The sequence below is a fragment of the Pithys albifrons genome, chromosome 4 (assembly GCF_047495875.1).
Source record: "Pithys albifrons albifrons isolate INPA30051 chromosome 4, PitAlb_v1, whole genome shotgun sequence".
NCBI lineage: Eukaryota > Metazoa > Chordata > Aves > Passeriformes > Thamnophilidae > Pithys > Pithys albifrons.
The window spans coordinates 64064622-64086301 of NC_092461.1; the positions used below are offsets into that span (position 1 = coordinate 64064622).

Below are 21680 nucleotides of genomic sequence, written 5' to 3' on the forward strand. Positions count from 1 at the left end.
CTGGTAAGTATCTCCTTCTGCTGAAGCTGCAGGTCAGAGGCATTGTGGAAGGCACAAGATTGCATGAAAGTGTTAAAAGAGCTATGTCACCCCAGAGCTCCCCACAAGTAGGTCACTTGTCCTCACTGCATGTCCTCATTCTGTCTGTTTTTGCAGATAAAACCTGAAGTTTTTCCGTAGAAGTCAGTAAGTTGGAGAAACATGGCCTTGTCTATCTGGAGACTTTTCTCTGCTGAGTAGAAGGGGACAAGGGAAGTTATTCTGCCAGAATGAGCTGGCACCCTTGCTCTCTGCAGGTGAGAGCAGGGAGGGAGTTGAGAAGTAGGCAGACAGCATCGCAGAACAGCTGGCAGAACATGATGAGCTCAAGGTCACTTGGCTGTTGGCCCAAATCCATCCAAAAATACCTAAAGCCAGCAATTAGTCAGGCCATCAGCTCAAAAAAAAGAAGGGGAAATAGCTGAGCCATGTTATTGTTCAGCAAGGGTATCCAGATTCTGCTAGCAGCCTTTGGAAGGCCACCATGGAGAGGAACAGGGACCATCCCTTCTCATGACCTAGTTCATCACTGTGAATTGAACTCAACACCATTTTACTTAACAGCTGCCTGAAAACAGGTTCAAAAGTACATCCACAAATGGATCAGTAATTCCTGGTGATTTTTCAGCTTCTCTTGGTATGAAGAGAGGGATGGCTGTAGACAGCAATGCTTTGATGCAATATGCCTGCTAGCGTAGAAAGTACAAGCTCTGGACAGAAGCTTTTCCTGTCTCTGAGGCTTCTATGAGGTTCCATCAATTCTGAGACAGTTCAATCTTTATTCCCCCCCTCTATTAATAAACACAAATGTGTGGAAAATTACCCTAATCTTCCTCCAAAGAGGATGTGCCTCTAGAATCACTTCCAGTACTGGGGACCTCAAAATTCTGCTGCCATTTTTAGAGGCGATAAAAACAGTCCTTGCATTTCTGACCAAAATCCAAATATAGCCCATTTCTTTCTGCCAACTGAAAAAGCACCTTTTTATTTCATTCAGTTTTGTTTAAATCTAACTTTGTTTCAAACTTTTCACTCTATAAATGTCCCTTTCACTATAATTATTTAAATAAAGTGGGAAAGTGCCCAGTTTAGTGCACTGAATTAGTATGTTACTTAATGTGCCTGTGATTGTCATTCTACTAGGGCTTGTGCTCAGTTCCCATTACAACTTCTCCACGACTTCAGTGGATTTACACAAGACTAGAACCAAGCCTGAGAAGGACACATTACCAGAGGCAGTTGTATTTTACAAATTTAAGTGGACATAGTTGCTATTTCTACAAGATTTATTGAAGTTTTCACACTGGGAGGAATATATTGGATTCCACTTTGCTAGGCATTGGCTTTATAGTTAGAAACTGGGAGTGGACATAAATGATACGCTGAGACATCTAAGCCTACCTGTTTTGTGTGTTGTGGTGTGCCAAGTCCTGGTTCCCAAACATTCAACTGCTTTCCAGTTTGGTGGTGTGACAGCTTTTGTCTATGGTGGGCACCTTTCTCTAAGAAGTGGGAAAAACATGGAGCTTGAGAGTCACTGAGAACATGAAGAAGCAGAAGAGACCATGCAGGAGTGTGGGGTATGTTACTGTGTTAATAACTTCAGCTAGCTTTAGGCACTTACACTATAGGTATCCACATAGATCTGGTTGTTTAGGCTTCTTTTAGAGCCTGTGGAGAGAAACAAGAAATACCAAGATATTCTGGATAACTCTGAGACAAGACAAAGCTTGCCCTAGAAGTGTTTGTTTCTTTTCAGTATGCTTAGTGGCAATTTGAGTAACCCCAGTATAGCCCTCATTATGTGGGTGTTCAAGGTAGGTGAGGTGATCCTATCTTTCTTGTGTGGGACCTGAACAGATAGACTATTCAAGGTACCATGTATATATTCTCTATCTAGAGTAATTGTTTTCTCATTTCTCTCTTTTTACCTCTTCTGAAGAAGCTGTTTTTCTCCTCCGCACTCCTGTTTCTTCCCCCCTCCTCCCCCCCGCCTTGTTTATATTTTTTACTCATAGTCTATTTTTCTTCTACACTTCAGTGCTTTGAGATGATGTCTATATAAATGGGTTTGGCAATCAGACTACTTAAGGAATTCCTTGAAAATACTGGCTCATCTCCTGAGGGCTAAAGGTGAAAAGCAAGCCAGAAAACTGGATGGACTCATTTGACTGCCCTTGCTGAATGCTCCCCTCTTGCCCCACTTTGTGTCTCACCCGCTTTCAGTCCTTGCCCTGAGGTACCTGATGCAGTTGGGAAACCAACCTGTGAGCTAGAGAAGGGGTTGTGCACGGCAGTGAGACTGGTCTTATCCAGTGTGCCCTGTGCTCACAGAGGCTTCTCCAAGTGATCTGCTGTCCTATCAGGAGTATCTAATAGAAGTTTTATGTATTTCATCCAGTGCCAGAAGTCTCATGCACTGTGACATTCGGGGTGCAGTGATGATACAGCCAACAGGTTTAAGGGGTTGGCACTGCTGAAAGAGAGTGGTGGTGACATTTTCTGCACCTGCCTCCCTAGCTGTGGAGCCCTGCTGCTTCCCATGTGCCAGTGGCACTTGCCTGACCTAAGAGTGCGTCAGCTCAGGGGGTGGACCAGCAGAAAATCACATTAAAAATGAACAAGTTTTTCTCGTGAGGGAAAGAGGAGATTTCTGTTCTTTGTTCTCTTTGAAACTGTGGGCTTTCAGGTACAGCAACACTGTGCTCTGGGGTACAGTATAAAAGCAGTATACACGTCTTTAAAGTGTCTGTGAAGAGGTAGTACACAATGATCCAGGGCAGCTGCCTCAGAAATTTCCTGTTGTGTTTAGTGGCTCAGGATTTCACTCTGTTTCCTCGCTGCTGTGTTTCTGTAGTGCTGTCAATATTCTCCTGCTTATTCTGCATGGTCCAAGACCAAGATGCTGTAAAACATTTCAGCAGAACACTTAAACCAGGGGTGTTCCTGCACTGGAAAACATTTATACAACTATATTTGCTGTACTGTTGTTATAGCAGGCTGCGCTCTGCTCCTGCTCACAGTACTGAAATTCAGAAGGGTTCCCAAAACATCTGTAGGTCAGCACTGTAGGATCCAGCCATGAAAGGCATGCAGGGGAAAAAAAGGTTCTGCAATGCCTTTTGCTTTCTCCTCTTGAATCATTTGGGGCAGAAATTCAGCATAGCCTCCCTGCTCGATATTGTGCAAGTGATGTGTGAGGGCAAGTACTGTCCTGAGCTTTGTGAAGGAGGAGGTCAGATTATGGCAGCATCCTCATAGCCATTACCATGCCCTATTTTATGAGAAGAGGTGGCCAGTATTAAGACGGTTGGCCAAAGCCCTTCACTTCTCTCTGGTAGACCTGAGCCTGTCCCATGCTCAAAGCACAGTGCTCCCTGCTCACATTTGCTGTTGCTTCTCCTTAGAGAATTCACTGGATTTCTTATCAGAGATGAACAAGGAGTGTAATCCCAGAATTTGCTAAAATATGCAAATCAATATTCACAGCAGGGTTTGTTTTTTGTTTTTTGGGATTTTTTTTAAGGAGTGGCTCAAACATTTGTTCAACTGTATTCTTAACACTTGAGCTATAAAAAGCAGCAAATTAAGGTTCAACATGAAGCCACATAGCATAAAATCAAAAAGTGACAGCAGAAATGTTTCAGTATCCACCCACCACGTGAACAAAGGAATGAAGAATAGTGTCTTGCTTTTTCCAGAAAAAATATCACAGGGAATCAGCCTAACAAACCATAAAGTCCAGTCCTCATTAGAGCCTTTTACAATTTTTCAAGTCAAAATGCTTGTTTTTTCTTACAGTCATAAAGGAGGGGGGTGCAAGGTGGTGCCAGACAGTCCAGTTTTAAGGGAAAATGCTATGGTTCTCCTTCCTCTGACTCTAAAAGGAAGGCTTTTGGGATGTTGGATTGAGCATAAAAAACAAATTTGAAGAAGTGAACTATCACAAACATGTAGGAAAACGATATTATGCTTGTCTGCAAGTTACACATTCAGTCAATCTGTTTGCAGATGTGGATGAACATTAAACTATGCATTCAGAACATCCTGCTTTCATTGCAAACCCCCTTTCTGCCTGCCCAGTTTCTGATATGATCTGAGTGCACACATTTAGGGATAAAGATCCAGGGACTTGGTTCCCCAGTAGTGGCCACATTTTTTTAGTCTGCCAAACCTTCCATGACACATGTCTGGGATGTGCAGCTGTGAGCCAGTCTGCCTTTTGAGACTGTTGGAGCTTGGTATACTGGGACATTGGGCATCTACCACCTGGACAGTCTATCCTTGTCTCTGCTCCCTTTCCAGAGAATTGTATAAATTCAGAATTTTTCATTCCTTCCTATTATAAAATCAGTTTCCATATCAATATGTTTTGTGAATCAGTTATTTTTCCCTAGTCCTAGACATATGATACCTCTTAGAAGAAGCATGAAACTGAGATGCCAGTCCCTTTAATTTTTACAGCCTGGTCTCATTTCCTTAATGTAGGGATACAGACCTATCCAAAAGTTTGTGGAAGTAATTCCATTCTTCATGCATACATCCTCCTGAAGTGTCAACTGCAAAAGCCATTTATCTTAATTTCCTGCACCAAAACTGGAGGACAGTGTTACTGTGTACCAATTACTGTCTTGTACTGCTCTCTACCTCTCAAGTGCGTTTCAAGTCAACCTTATAACTCTGTTCCAATTTAGGAATGGTCCCAGCAGCAGTTGCACATTTTGGGTGACAAATGGTAATCTGTCCTTGCTGTTCCTCAAGTACCAGCCTAATGGACCTGAAGTCAGCTGGAAGCCACTGCAGTGTGCTTTATATCAGGCTGAGGCCTCAGCTGCACTGGAGCTCCTGTGGTTGTAGCTTGCTTGCGTGCCCTCCCAGGACAAGAGGAACTCATACAAATGCATGAAGAAAAAAAAAAAGGAAGCAAAGATTGTCTTCTGTAGGAGCAGCTGTGCTCATGTGTTTGTAGTCATGACCCAGACAGTGAGAATTTGCACCGTGAGCAGATATTGCTCCTCTGGGAATTTTCATGGCAGAGATGTGGTCCAGTCAGGGGCAGCCTGGACTGCACAGAGCTGCTTTTCTTGTGCAACTGCCTGCTCAAGTACATCTCATGGCTGCTGGGGAAGATCTGCAGTTTCTTGCCACACTGCACACAACTGAATGAAAGAACAGATCTGAGTTGGAGTTCTATATTAATAGAGTGCTAGAAGAAAAGTTAATGAATTTCATAACAAATTGAATCCCTCTTTTTTTTTGAGTATACCTACGTTCCAACTTGGGATATCATGGTTTGACAGCCCCTTCTGTCAGCATGGAGCTTTAGAAAAAAGAGATCTGTATAAATCTATATTATTTTCATAAAATTAAAATAAATTAACTATTTAAAATAATTATTATAATTTTGCATTAGATCATTTTCTTTTTTTTAAATTTTTTTTTATGTTTGTTTCAGAGCCATGAGAAAAAAACAGACTGGAATGTCGTCCTAGGAAAACACTCGAAAGCTGGTAAGTCAAATGCTCTGTTACTGCACCAAACAGAGGGGAAGTAGCAGAAGAAGGCACCTCTGATGGCACCATTCATTAAAGGAAAAGCAACTCAAAGCCTCACAACACAACAAATTAACTATTAGGTCCATCTATCTGACTCGATGGTTATATCTATACTGGGTCTTGACCAAAAAAACCCCCAAGTCTGTCCTCCTGTGATTACTTCTGAAGTACTTTAGTACTGCCACATCCCCCTGGCTTTGCTGTTTTCATTGCTCCTGACAGAACGTTTGTGTAAATGCAAGAAGAAAGAGAGGCGATTGTATAGCAGTTTGACAGCTCTAATTATGAATATTTAAGAGCTGCTTAAATGTGCTCTCTTCTGTCACCTAATTTCCTATCAATGACAGCATTGGAAGCACTTGTCTCATTTTTCAAATCAAAGCTTCCTCAAGCAAAATGCTTGGAGACTGAATAGCTTATGCGTTCTATTAATCACAGAGGGTGGGAAAAGATCCATCAAGTGCTTCAGATAGTTTGAGAGTGCTCCATCCTTGTAGAGCTTTCACTTCCCATTTCTTACAGATGAGTTCATTTACCTCCTGTGAATGATCTTTGTGATTTTACCTTATCCAGAAATGGCTTCAGATTTATCTTCCTTTAACAGTGCATCAAATGATGCCTGAATATTTATAAAGAGAGTAAATTCTAATTGGGGTTAGTCATAGGAGGAAAGAGTAGTCATATGTTGCTTTCCTAAAGGGTGATGGCTCTTACTCTGTTTCCAGTGAGTTAAGTTTCACTGAGGAATTGTTAGGGTTTAGATGTAAAAGAGTAACCATTCCAACTTTGAAATGAACTGTCTTGATTTGAGACAGAGGCAGTATTGTTGTCTGGTGTTTGTTTATTCTGTGATTACTGTTACTTTCTGCACTTCAGGTTGCCTTTGGCCATGATGGTAAAATAATCCCAAATGATTTTATCAGATTTTTGTTCTTCATGCATATGTTGAAGAGAAGTGTCTTCTTACTAGATAATGTCAACCAGAGTCTCCCCAGTAATGACATGTAGATTCTGCAGGATGTGTTTAACTGACACATCAGGAGAGGGAGAATATCTTCAAAGATGTGCAGACCATACCCAGCAATATCTAGGCTGGCCCTCTGCCTCTTGTGGATCTTGTGATGACAGAGCTGTGTGATAACTTCCCCAACTTTTTGAAGGAGTCTGTGTCTGCAGTGCTTGTTCTCTCCTGTTTTGTCGTTATTAAAAAAGCCAATACTTTACTGAGCAACATCTTGTGGTATTTTCTGCTGTTGCTAGAGGGGAATATAATTCTCCCTGGTCTCATCAAATTTAGGAAGTTTGATAGTATGGCAAGGAGAGCCAGTCTCCAGACTGGAGATGTGAGATGCAAAAGTCATGTCTGTCTTTGTTAGATAAGAGCAGAGGGGAAAAGGTTTAGATAGGGAAGCAGAGAGAAGAAGGAAGATTAAAAGAAATTGCTTGGAAAAATGGAGAGCAGGTTCAGAACTTCTACATGTACATTGACAACAGTTGGATAAAAGTGTCCTTATGCTAAGACATGCCTAACCCCACAACCCTTCTTGAAATGAGTAAGATCTGCATCCAGTCACCTAAGAGTGAACCTCTTACCAAAGACACTCACAGCTGAAAATTTTAGATTTTTTTTCATAAAGTGTTGTTTAATGTCCTGTGTTTAGTCTACATTTTCCTGAATCTAATCTTAGAAATATTTTTGTCCAGCTACCAAGCTAGAGGGAGCTACTGAAAAATAAGGCTGCAAACCTTTTAAACATGATTCTGCTATTAACTGTTTCTAACAGTTATGCTATTGATTATATTTCTACATTTCAAAAAAAATCACATTTTGCCTTCTGAATGGTTGTTTTAATTTGCCTGTGACGCACAGTCAATTTTCATAGCACAGCAATTTGTTTCTCACCATTTCTCCCTGTTTAAGGGAGAACCTGTTTACAGTTCTGTACTCCCATTGCTATGTGCATTGCTGTTAGCTCATTCCTTCAGACTGTCTTTAAAAACGCCTTAAAACAGAGCTACAGTTTTAATTATGTAAGGGTTTTGTTGGTGTTGTTGAGGAAAGGAAGACAGCTAACAAAGAAAAACAAAATGCCCTTTGTTGGAAGGACAAACTGTGTCCTGACACAACTACCAGGACTGTGGATTTCCTGCTGAGTGATGGGTGAGACTTTGAAGAATGCAGGTTGCAGCCAAACACTGGATTTGGACTCAAAAAGAGGAGACAACCCTAACTGCACTTCATGGATTGACAGAAATTAATAGAGCCCCTGTACATTTGGCTGTGAGGGAGAATGTGAGTCTGCTTACATTTTTAGTCAAAATTATTAGTTTTTGTTAATTGAAATGATTAGCACCCAAGGCATATTAGCTGTGCTGTTCACCCCAGTGTAAATGAGCTCCCAGAATCATGTCCTTTAAACAAAGTTTAAAGTGGGTCAAAAATAAATTGAGTCAGTGACCTTTTCCAGTATTTTTCCCTGAAGCAAAGCAGAATGTGTCATGTACCCGAGTAATCTATTTTTTCCCAAGGTTCTCTCTTCTGTGGGGATTTTCAGCAGTCTCCAAACTTTGACACCTGAGTTCTGCTGGTCACAGCTCGTGTTGCAGCCTTGAAGCACCTCAATAACACTACTGACACAATGCACCTGGTGCTCCTTCAGACCCAGTGAATGAAATAAGCACAGGCTCACAGAGTGGTAGAGGTGGGAAGGGACCTGGAGGGCACCTGGTTCAATGCCTTGCTCACACAAAGCCACCTAGACCACATTGCCCAGGACCATGTCCAAGCAACTTTTGAGTATCTCCAGGGATGGAGACTCCACAGTCTCCCTGGGTAACTTGTGCCAGTTCTTGGTCACCCTCACAGTGAAAAAGTGTTTCCTCATGTTCAGAGGGAACCACCTGTGTTTCAGTTTGTGCCATTGCCTCTGGTCCTGGCACTGGGCACCTCTGAAAAGAGTCTTGCTCTGTCCTCATTATACTCTCCATCATTACATCACTTCATGGCAAAATATTGTGTTGCTGTATTAATCACCTTAACAAACTTTCAGGCCTGATTAGTGTGGGTGTGAAGTGCAGGGAGCAGGAAGAAATATTTCAATAGGCTTTTGATGAGTTGATGTATAAAGAGGCAAATGAATTATGTAATTTCTACTAATTTTTCACTGGAATCCATAGTTACTTGGGGTATAAGAACAAGAACAAAGAACTTTAATACCACAACTCTGTGCCAATTAATGTTTGTGGTTTATATCAGGCAGCCATTTGATGAAATAAATAATAGCTGATGCAGAAACTGAAGTGCTAATTTCTTCTCTCTCAAGTGAGTGCTCTACATATCTGATTAGATGCTCTCATGTATTCTTTCTGTCTACAGTTTCTTCTCTCTACCTTCGGAGAGAGCTCTGGAGAAGTGGTGTGTCAGGTTGAGAGCAGGTCACTGAGCCCAGGTCACCCACCTGCTGGCTGAGTGTTGCTTCAACTAAATTATTGTATTAAAATGAGGAAATTGTTCCTCTTTGCTGTTTTGTGTGGGCCTTTATGTATTAGGGCACACAGAGGTTTGCTTCCTGGGTGATTCAAGTGCTGCAGACAAAACAGAGAGTTGTCAGTTTGTAAATCCTGAGAGGATGCAGACAGGAGCTGAGGGGCTAGACTTAACATTGCCAGGGCTGGGGAACTTCTAAGAAGACCCAGGTGCAGATTTTTACCCTGTTGGTATACATGCAGTGTAGCTGCCCTAAGTGTTAGTGACTCCTTACACTAGGAATTTGCACTAGGATCATGGTCTTTAGTCTTCAATCAGTATCTCTTGCACAGCCACATCTCTCAAAACAAAGGTTGGGACAAACCTCATCCAAATTTACCTGGTTATTAGATAACTATTTTGGGACTGAGGCCAATTGTATAAGGTTTAACAAGGCCAAGTGCCAGGTCCCACCCTTGGGTCGCAACAGGCAGCACCACAGACTTTGGGCAGAGTGTCTGGAAAGCTGCTCAGCGGAAAAGGACCTGGGAGTGCTGGTTCACAGCAAGGTACATCTTTAGAAGAGGCATTTGTCTAACTCACCTAAAATGAGCTGAACTACCTCTGGAGCTGGTTTTCTCTCACCACTGCTGGCAGAGGGAGAGTGCAGGCATTTAGCTGGGGCAGGAAACCTGGAATGGGATTTAGGTGCAGATTACAACTAGGTGCCTACAAGTAGAACTCTGTGTGGTGTGGATTGGTGTCTAAACTGCTGTATATAGCCACTTGAAATCCCTCAGAGAATCAAATGTACTTACTCAGGGCTGGCAGATATATCATAGGACCTACAGGAGGCACCAACCCTTCTGAAGTAGCAACTGGAGGACAGGAGTGGTACAGAAGGACATTCCAAAAGCACAACAAGATGCCTATCCTTGGACAGAGGAATCAAGCCCCTACTCAGAGCAGACAATGTAACTTACTGTCAGGGACCTGTGCCAATCCCTCTGAATCCCGAGGGCTTGGCAGCCTTGGCTCAGGACCAGCTTAGATGTGGTCATCATTGTGGGATCACAGGGCTCTTGGCTGATGATGGGTCCCATTGACATGTCTGTTCAGCTCTTCTTGCCCAGATGCTCCAGAAAAGTGCCCAGCATCTGCAAGGCTGCTGCCCTGCCTATCCTGCTGCCAGCCTTGGGTTCTAGCTCCCCTTCCAAAGCAGGCCCACTCTTGCTGCTCCCTGACAACTCAAGGCAGTGTTTTTGCCTACCAAACAGTAAACAACTTCTGGCTGGCCAGCTCTTTACCCTCCCCTGACAGTATTGGTTAGAGCTCTGCTGGCAATGATGGGAAGCTTAGACACTTGTCTCCCATAGCAACATCTGTCACAGCTAAATGTGTGTGTCTTGAACCAAGGAGGAATTTCACTTTCACCATTTGGACAGTCAGTGCTCAGTTCAGTTCCCTTGCCATAGATGTTCAGAGATGGCCCATCCCATGGCAAGGCTGGAGGATATCAGGCAGGAACAGTGGGAAATCTGTGTCTTGCTGGAGCAGTGCAGGAGACTGGGTGGCAGAGCCTACGGGACCCTAGCATGGGGTCAGGTGCTCACATTCAGGCAGATGGTTTCTGCCCTTAAAATCAGTTGAGGTGATTCTCTCATGGAAAGCCTGATATGCTCTTTAGCCTTGAATTTGTGTGTTTTTCTGTGCAATCAGAACATGAAATGCCATTTATACACCCTGCTGTGGGTCAAAATCAGAATGACTGTGTGGGGCCAAGCAGTGGGGAACCAGCTGGGGCCCCACTGCCTTAGCCAAGAGCCTGGCAGCTGAGGGACACTGGAGCAGCTCTGGCCTTCAGGCACTTACCTGGGGATGGGCTGAGGCTGGAACAAGGTGTCAGTCCATGGGTGGGGGTTAGGGTCAGGTCCAGTGTGGGGAACTGGAGTCAGATGTGTTTTGATTCTGGCCATGTTCTCCTGTGGGAAAGTGGTTGTGCTGCTACTGAGTTGCCGTGACAAGCCTGATGGCAGCACCCAGTGCAGGGAATGCACTCAGGGCCCTGCTGCTGTCACAGTGGCTCCTTGTAGCTCTACAGCTCCTGTCTCAGCCATCAGTGTGTGCCCACTGCCCCCTTTAAAACACCCAAGGAGCAAATTTCTGCCTCTAAAATGCACCTGGTGCTACTCTTCAATTCAGTGAAGATTAGAGCACAATCGTAGAATCTGCTTTCTCAAATGATAAACTTGCTTAGTTATATTTTGCTGTTATTGACATAAATGACAGTATGTCATAAGGGCATGTACTTGTTTGATGCCCTGTGTGCGTAAAACAGTGCATAAAAGCTGAATTTTGCTGCATGATGATTTTTGGTTTTATGTGGAAAAGGAGTGCAAACCCCACCACCAGTCTGCATAATTTCCTGTTGTACATTTCTGCATAATTAGTGAGATTTTGCAACAGTTCTCTGCATGAAGATGTCCCTAAAATAACTGTATGGATCCTGCGTCTTATCCACAGCTGTATCAAAGGATGTGTGGGAGGTGTCAACAAAGCCACTAGGTGAATTTGAATATCTAATTAGTGTAGTGGGAACTTTGTTAATTATTTGCAAGAATCTAACTATTCTAAAATATGTTTAAGATACAGCTTCCATATTTAATTTTTTTCATGGTCTTATATTATAGACAAGATAATGGCACAACGGAAATTAGCAGGACACCCACCAAAGGCACTGCAAGGGGATCATTTTCTTCATTCTTGTGCATAAAACAATATATTGCTTTTGGTTTTGTATTAAAAAACTTCTCTGCCTCAGGATCCTGCTATCCTTCCTTGGAAAGGAAAATAAAAGCATACTTCAATATAATTCAAGAAATAAGACAAACTAATCAAAATATTCGGGTTTTTGGACAGGAAAAATGCCAATATTTTATGTAGGTGTATAAGCCTTAAGCTGTATTTGTAATGTAGTGTCATTCAATTTTTGTTCCAGATGTGGATGCTGATTTAGTTCTTTCTCAGAATAGGACAGTTTTGGTAACAACCAGTTTTCTAAGATGAATAAGCTAAATTTTGGGGGTTTAGGTCATCAGAAAAAATGATAAAACTTTCATAGATAACTTTTCCTAATGAATGTATTTTTGAGTAAATGATTCAACTGTGTTAGAATTTTTCCTATTTCTTAGCAGCTTTTAAAGAATTTTCCGTAATGAACATAGTGCAATATCTTTTGAGCTTATTTGACTCCAATTGTATCAAAACTGTTCTTCAAAAGTGGTCTACAATAATGTTTGCTACTGAGGAGTTGTGAAAGAGACCATTTTGGATTTTTTTCCCCTCTAACTGCTAGTTTAAAGTAGGACTTTCCCAAGTTGATTCTCTCTCCAGTTTTGGTGTGAGTCTTCACTTAGACTTGATTGGGTTCATATTTTCAGTAAGGTCTTTCACAAGGTTTTATGAGAAGCTTTGCGAGATGGCAGTAAGTGAAATGATGAACCGTTAGAGTCAAGGAAAAGAAGAAGATGCTTCAGCTTTCGGGATGATGGCCATATGGGTGAAGCAAGGGTGGAAGAAATCAGAACAGGGTTACTTAGCCACTTCTGGCCAGTGCTTCCCTGCACCCCCAGGACTCCCGCAACTGAGGAGTGACCCCAGCCAATCCTGTGACCTCAGTTCCACCTCCCCATTTGGGGGTATGAGGCAGACAGTGAGAACTCACATTTTTTAAGTTTTAGAAGAGCAGTTAGTGTCAAAAATCTGGAGAGATCTGAGATTGCTACCTACAATTTCAGGTAAATAAGAATTTTTCACTTGTCCGTGGTGTTTTCTTTTTGTCGGTATAGGCTGCATTTTAAAAAAGTTAATTTTCATGGTGAACTTTTGTAGCAGTCATGTTCAGTCATGCCTTCTAGGTTTCATTCAAACTGAATTTTCTCTAACTAGTCAAGTATAGTTTTATGTGTTTGCTCTTCCTGTTGCCTAGGTTGAGCTCATTTCTTTCCACATCTCTAGGGCAAGGGGAATCAGATTCATGCCACATCTCTTCAATAAAACAGCAATCTGTATTCAGTTCTTTATTATACCTCACATGTAATTACTTTGTCTAGGGTAGGAGGAGGGTGTGGAAGGACAGTGTTACTTATGGGTGAGTCTCCAAAATGAGTTTTTCTAGCCTTTTCATTTGTTGATTTCCAGTCTTCTTCTGCAGTTTGAGCATAACCTTTGATGCACTGCCAACAGTGTGACCATTCATTGCTCTGACAGGTCCTTTGCCTCCTGATTACTCCTCTGTATTCTTTGCATATGGGAAAAAACCCACTTATTTTCCTGTCCTAAAAGACCTTTCTAGTTGTCTTGCTGTGTTCAGCTGGAATTCAGTCAATAATCAAAAAGGTATTTATTCCTAACCCAAGCTTTAACTATTCAGTCAAGAACTGCCCCTGCCTCCAAAAAAACCCCCAAACCAAACCAAACCAAACCAAACAAAAAGTCCTCCTAAAACCCCCTCAAAACCTATCAAACTCCACAAACTCTAAACCCCCTTAACCCAAAGCAAGAAATGTATTTAAACAGTCACATAAGCTAGGTGAAGGTTGGGATAAAGCAGGGCCAGGTGAAATACATGTTGACTTTGAACAGAGGGGCTGTGTGGAAGGTCTTGTGGGCTCTATGCAGTGTCAGTTTCTTTGCCATGGAATCCAACATGCTCTGTCACATGAACCAAATGAATGAGAGCATGTAAGTTCAATAGGTCACAAGGTTGGATGTAACAGCAGGGGCTGCACTACTTCAGGAAAAGGAGGCAGCAGGTCACAGACTGCTAGAACAACTTCTCTAGCTTCCAATCTGCCCCTGCCAACATTTCTGTGTCTTTTGCAGAAGACAGATTAGTCTTCAGGCTGGCTGGCTCTAACCCAATGACTCTAGGCCAAGTGCCCCTGTGCTACATCATCTGCAGAGATGCTCAGAAGATCAGTTATGCAGACAGTTTGGTACCTGTATTCACAGACCCTAGTCCCTGACTGCAGCCTCTCATGCTGAGACTCCCAGGGATACTTATTCTGATGTCAAGTTAGAGTGGAGAAAGCACAGATACCTAATGCAGATGGTTTGTGTTAGCAGAACTGTGTTGATTTACAGTACTTGATAATCTGGTGCCTCATAAACTGGTAAAAGGTTTGCACAGTGACAGGGCGAGACAACAATGAACACAAGTTATTCCATGGGATATTCTATTTGGATACAAGAAAACCCAAATCTCCATGAAAACAGTTAAACATTGGAAGAGGGTGTCCAGACAAGTGGTAGCATCTCCATCACTACAAGTGAGTCACTCAAGCCTTGGCTTGGCAGAGCCCTTGGTAACCTAATCTGAGTTCTTGCTTTCAAAGTGCAGTAGGACCAGGGGATATCCAGAGGTCCCTTTCCACCATGCCTTCTGTACTTTTTGCAGTTATACTATAATCTGTTTGAAAGACGGACAAAACTCTGAGTTGGAAGAAACAGAACAGGAAGAAATCAGACCAGTGAAATGAAAACGGCAATATTGCTGTGTGACTACAAGCATGGGATGAACTCCAGGTAAAAGGCAAAGACAAAGGTTCAGAACTAGACTTGACATTTCCCTGGCTATAAAAAAAATATTACCTGAAATTAAAGTAAAAGCTGCTTGATAGTACCAAGCCTCCTGCATCACCTAACTGGTCTCTCTAATCTCCTACTCTTTAGATGCTGACTGTCAGGGCTTATGCTTGCAGCAAGACCAGATGAAATATTGAAAGATGAAGAAACTCAGAGAAAAAACTCAGTCTTCCTGTAAAGAGTATGTATCATAGAAGCCACTTTTGATTATATTGTCCCATTGCTCATGTTGGGACCAATATCTAAAAATAGAAATCCTATTAATAAAGACAAATAAGTGGCACATTTAACACAATCAAATTAAATGTAGAAGGCTTAAGCAAAAATCCTTGTAACAATGTTAATTCATTAAACTACAGAAGATCTCACCATGAGGGCATTATATGAAAGTATCACTCATTAATAATCTTTTCCTGTCACTTTTGAATTAAATAATTTATAGTGATCCTGTGCATTTCCTCTGCTGATTAACCAACTTGCTATTACATACTACTGCAGGAGGTAAAAATCTCTAATATTATCAAACCATAAGTGATTTCTGATTTACCTGAATTGTACCTGTTCTTCATGTTTCCTATTACCTTGTTAGTATACTAGATTTGGTATAGGCTTAGATTTAGAGTACAAAGATATTTTCATTTCAAAATATAAAAGATTTTAGAATTAGCTCTTTCTTGATCTAACTGCCAAATTCTCAGAGTAGAATCTCAGGCAGGTATAAATCTAAGCAACTGCTATTTAAGCCAGTAGATCAGTGACAGCTTATTCCTGCTGAGTGGCTGTCCATGCGTTAGGTTACAGCTACAGGCACAAGCATAGCATGAGAAAACAGCAGTAAGTGAGGTGTTAGTGGAGGCCAAAGGCAATTCTTTATTTTGAAGTTCAAATGCATTTGTAACAGCCCTGAAATTACACTCTACAGACCTAGAGCAGATTGGAGATCTAGAGTGAAATCAATGGCAAAACTGCTGTGGGTTTCACCCATGACCTATTCACTGAAATACAGTTTGAATGCTGCCAGCCATTGCTCTGCTGCTCTCCTCCCAGCTATTTGTTCCTGTCCTAGTTACAGTGGCCAGGATCAGTTTATCACTGTGTGGACATAACCAAAACTGTGTATTCTACACCCTCTAAGTAATTTCTGATGGACTGTATAATGGATTGTTTGCAGCAGCTGCCCAGGGCACACCTGACAGCTCAGTCTGCAAGCTGGGTGTTAGAGAACCCTGTGAGATAGGGAAGTGTTTCCTTGTTTTCACACCAATGTATGGTAAGTTCCCTCTGGAGAGGAATTAGCACCTTCACTCCCAGCCTGAGGGGTCATGTCTGCTAATGGGCCATCAATGATCCCAAAAGTATCCCATGACTCACAGAGTTAGATCACCCATTGTGGAACTCTCCACCCTGGGGGAGGTACTGGGCATTCCCATCTGAACCTGAGCATATATAATCGTGGGGTGTGGGAACTTCTGGTATCACTCGTTGGATCGAGATGAGGACCAGAACCTCAACAGGACTGATGGCCACTCTTGACCAGACTGTGACCATCATCCTCACCAACAGGTTTTCCTTTCCTTTTACTTTGTACTCAGGGGGGGCACATGGTGCTCAGCTCAGGGGCTGACAAACACCATTCTGTTTGTGCTCCAGGGTGCTGGGTTTTGTGGGTTAAACCCAATTTTTTTTCTGTATCATTGTATTTATCGTAATCATTCCAGTAAATTGTAACTCTGGCTTGTAATCTCTTTTGAGCTGGGTTCATTTCTCCTGCTGGTTTACCTTTAAACCAGCACAGTTCCATTTCCACTTCCACATGTAGTTGGCTCCAGTGTCTCTTTCTGTAACTTCCTCATGTCAATTTGAGACTGTAGGTCTAAATGACTTCAGAGCACCTACTACACTGTTTTACTCAATCACTTCCCTGGGCATTTTGTTCCAATGCTCTACAAATCTTTCTGTGAAAAAGAAATTCCTAATATTTAATCTCCTTTCTCAATTTGAGACCATTTCCTCTTGTCCTATCACTTGTTACCTGGCAGAACAGGTACACACCTCACTTACAACTTCCTTTCAGGTAGTTCTAGAGAGTGATAAGGTCCCCCTCACAAACTTCCTTTTCTCCTGGCCAGATGACTGCAGCTGCCTCAGCTGCTCTTCATCAGACTTGTGCTCCAGACCCTTCACCAGCTCCGTTGCTCTTCTCTAGACATGCTCCAGCACTGCAATGTGTTCCTTGTGAGTGGCCTAAAACTGAACACAGAATTTGAGGTGCGGCCTCACCAGAGCCAAATGCAGGGGGATGAAAATGCCCTGACAACTTGCCTGCTTTTTCCAGCTCTCACAAACCCATCTCATGAGAGTTTCATCTGTCCTGCCTGCCAGGGCACTAAGCACATCCCCTGATCCTGGCACTTGTTACCAGGCTCAGAGCAGCCCAGTGCTGGTGCAGCTGAGGGCAGTCCCTGGCCCCGTGGTTATGGGGATGATGTGGCCAGAATTGAGCCAGACCACGCTGAGCATGCCTGACCCTGTTTACCCTCACTGGGCCTGTTCCTTACCTCCACCTGTGGGCTGATATCCCATCCCGACCTTGGCCCATCTCCAGGCAAGCGCCTGATGTGGGGGACTGGGACTGCCCTGGTGCCCCCTGAAGCCCTGCTCCTGGATAGGGTGGGATGGGATGGGATGGGCTGCTAGGGCCCTTCCTGCTGTGCCCAGGGACCCCTGCTGCTTTTCAAGATGCTCCCAGATCCTGCAGTGCCATGACAGTCCCCAGCTGTCATCTCACTTGAGCTACATCAGAGAAACACAGGAGTGGGAACCATGTACATCAGCCTCCAGACCCACTTGTGTTGTTAGGTGCAGCCACAATGCAATACCTAATATGCTGTTATTAGATAGCCTGGGCACCATGGGCATTCCTCTTCTCTCACCAGCCCTGCTCAGCTTGGCACAGACCCTGAATTACCACTGTCAAACTCACGAGGCCACTTGTGACTGAAAGGAGATGGAGAAAGATCATCCCTGTCACCTCTTTATCAACAGCAATGACACATTAGAGGAAACTGCTGCCTGTCTCCAGCGAGGTAGCAAGAAATAATGAATTATTTATTAGTTCAATTAGTTGACATGGGCAAAGAGTGGCGAGGGCTGTAAAATAATTACTTATTGATTCGCCTTTTCTTCCTCAAACTGCTTCACGATTTTGGTGCAAGCACAAGGGCTCAAGAGCCCAGTTGCTGTCCCTTCTGGTTATGGTGGAGTTGGCATTACAAATAATGAGTCTTCAACTCTGGACATGTCCAAATATTGGTGCTGGCACAACAGACAGAATAACTTTATTTGCTATAGCACAGATGCTGTTACCCCATTATTTTCTACAGGCATGTTAAGCAACAATCAATAACTCTCTGTCTGCTTATGGCATTTGGAAATCTCTGAGGACTTCTTACGACACTCATTTGTTTTTCACACTTGCCACTAAATTGTATTCAAAATGCCTCAGACCTTCAAAAGGTGGCTACCTCTTGGGTATTTTTGATGCATATTAAAAGGGGACTAATTTTTGTGCATATTAATTCTACTAAAAAAAACTATCCAACTTCAGGAAATGACAGACTATGACACTCTTGTAAGAAGAAGGGAGAGCTAGTAGCATATTTTCAGATCATTCAGAATTCTACACATTTTCAATAAACCTTTACAGCTAATTAATTTTTATTGCTATGTCAGTAAATAGCAATGTTGGTTATGGTTTGCATCAATCCTTGTGTCATGAGGCCATAATATAGGAGACAGCCTGAGAGTAATGCTTCTGGTGGTATGGATATGTCAAACACTCTGTTGTTGAATTGTTACCATAAGACACTGCACTTGGCTATTGGAGCTCTTCATGGAATGCTTTAATTACCTCTTTTGAAATTTAAAGTAAATTGCAAGACAAATACAGACCAAGTGATGAGTTATTTCAAGTAAATCAGAAGCTTGAATAACATTATTGGAAACAAAGAAATCAAATCACCTTGTAATCCTGTTGGAAACTCATGTCCTAGATTAATGGTGTGACTAAGAATTTGTATTATGGCTCTGGACTTCTTGCATTTTGAAGCACAATAGTTCTTGAATTTTCTCACTGTTGTCAAACTGCAAGTTAGAACATGGCATATATACTTCATTAGTCATCACAGTCTGTGGTCAGTAAAATGTCAGGTCCACTGAAAATTATTTCTAAGCACAGAATATGGAGACATTTCTGTCATAGGACTAGCCTGAGGCAGGAAAAAGTGGATGTGACAAGCACTGACATTTAAACCTTGAATCAAAGTTATAGGTTTGAAGAGAGGAGCAAGATTTTGTTTAGCTGGTGACTACCATCTCTCCTACAACATATTTGCTGGTTATCCAACTCTTAGATGCAGGTAGCACATGGCTGTTTGCTTTTCTGTACCAGCCAGAGAAGTGTCCCAGTTAGATTCTGCAACTTGTTTGAGTAAAATCCAGCAAAGGTGAATTCTCTCTGCTGGCTTTGCAACACCAACAGTGACATTTTTCTTGGTGTTATTGTTGTTGTGGTGTGGTGATGAATTTCCACCTTGTATCCAGCTCTTGCACTAACTGACCACTGACAACAACAGGAAAATCAAGCTTAGGACCTTCTGGGGTTGGTTGATCTGGTTAGCAACTAAGCCCTGACCCAGGCTTTCACTCACCCCCTCACCTCAAAAGGATGGGGGAGAGAGAATTAACAGAGCAAAAGTGAGAAAACTGCTAGGTTGAGATAAACACAGTTGAGTCAATGAATGGATGTAAGAGAATGAAAAAAAAACGATGCAAAGGATAATCATCCCCACGATGCCAAGTCGGTCTCTGAGCAATGGCTAGTTTGGAAAGTTGCCATTTGAAAACTGGTCTTTCCAGGTTTATATGGTGCGGAAAATTCCTTTAGATAATTCAGGTCAGCTACCCCAGCTGTTCCCCTGCCAGCTTCTTGCCCACTCTCAGCCTGCTCCATGGTGTGTAGGGTGAGGAGCAGAGAAAGCCTTGGTGCTGTGCAGGCACTGCTCAGCAATACATAAAAGACTGCTGTGTTACCAATGCTGTTTTAGTCACAAATCCAAGCTATGGCACCATATGAAATGTTATGAAAAAAGTTAACTCCATCCCAGCCAGATACAGTGCAATTTCATGCCAGTGCTTCCTTGTGAAATTCTAGGACTGAGAATCAAGTTCTCCTTCAGCTCTCCTGCTCTCATGCTATGGGGCCAAGTCACAGCCCTGACCAGAAGTTGGAGCTCAAGTGGGTCTGAAGATGAACTTTCTAGAAATCATGTTTGTTTCTGTCTTCTCTGGTGACTCTGCAGTGACTGTGGTCCTGCTGTAGGTCTGTGGTCCTGCTGATGGTGAGCAGCACTGTAAAACAATGCTAGAGCATTTCCAGCATTTCGAGCAGAGCTAGAAAAATGCATATAAAATGACTGAGCAGAATACTGTGGTTAAAAGCTTCAAGTGTCAAAAGACACAAAATGACACCATTAGGTTGCCTGTAAGATCCCAGTACAGGGGATTGTCACACATCCCTTGTTTTCCCTATGACTGTCTTCAGTTCCACCGTCACACATCACTTTCTCCATGGGCAACTTTAATTCAAGTCTTTTCTTAAGTGCTTGCCTGTGCAACAGTAATGTTCTTAGCAGTTTGTCTTTAACATATTGTAAGTGACCTAGGGATATTTACATGAAGTTTTTACACTTTTTGTTTCTTTCTTTTCAATAAAACTTATTTTCAGGAAACAAAATTGAAGAGCATTGTGTTAAGCAGGATCATAAAGAGAAATGTCAAGATCTTATTAAAAAGCATTCATGGTCTGGGCATTCAGCTCAGCCAGTAGGTCTCCTAATTTTTCTTGCAATCTGTTTGAGAAGTGAGCTTCTTCAGCAAGTAAATGTTAGCAGGAAATTGGGGAAAGTTTCCAGCAGTTAAGAATTCTTATGTTCAAGTGTTATTTTGAAAATATTTCTGGTTAAGTACTAACACATTTTCAAGTGTCATTTAACAGGTATGATGACATTTCATGTGGGAGGTGAGTGTACACCAACAACAGTACTGCTCCCTCAGCATGACACATATGTTCATTTTGTGTGCTGGAACAGTAGGGTTTTACAGGCACCTTGTCAATACCTACATTGGCATAATTCACAGAATAATCCATTGGGGATTGTAAATTTAATTACTGTCACAGTGCTTAGAGGAATTTTTGCTTATCACATCAATATACATAAATAAATAAATAAATAAATAAATAAATAAATAAATAAATAAATAAATAAATAAATAAATAAGGCAAACTTTTCTCTTCCATAAAGACACTTCCTTCAAGCAGTGGCTCCAAGTTCTGCTGTCAGCTGCCTACCAGCTACCCCGTCCCTATCTGTGGATCTGGGTGCAGGAGAAAAGCCCATCCACATCAGTAGCCACATGTTGTAGTTTGGGATTATTATGTAAATTCTCTCCCCTGCCACTTAACTGCCCAGGCCAGCGGTTAACAAAAGAAGCAGTTAACTGTGATCGCTGGGGTGGGGGCAGGTTTGTCTCTTTTGTTTTTTTTTTTGATTTTCTCCTCAGTCTTGGCTCGGCGGAACGGGGGAGTGGGGGCTCCAAGGAGGCAGGCTGCCCTGCTGGTTACTGCTGGGGTTTTCCCTGGCTGTCTTGCCGCTGCCTACTTCGGATTACTTTTTCCTGCCGTCCTGCTACCTGCCTTGGATTTGCTGCTGGTTGCTCGTACCTTTCTGCTTCTTGGACGGGGAACACAGGGGAAAGAGACTGAGTCCATCTGAAAGCCCACTGGTCGTCTGTTTCGCTGGAGAGGGACTGAAACTCACTCTGCAGCCAGCGGGCTGTGACAAGGACACTTAAGTATAACCTTTTCTCCCGGAGGAAAACCTGCTGGGTTCTGTTGTTGTTGTTTTTTTTTTTTT

General features: G+C 42.5%; 1 long non-coding RNA gene across 1 annotated transcript; it reads left to right on the top strand.

Moving 5' to 3' along the window:
- Window positions 1-1494: 1494 nt before the first annotated feature.
- LOC139671501 (uncharacterized) lies at window positions 1495-14640 on the top strand. Its single transcript, XR_011697733.1, has 3 exons — window positions 1495-1619; window positions 5495-5549; window positions 14519-14640. It is a non-coding gene; the product is annotated as an uncharacterized lncRNA (long non-coding RNA).
- The last annotated feature ends 7040 nt before the right edge of the window (window positions 14641-21680 follow it).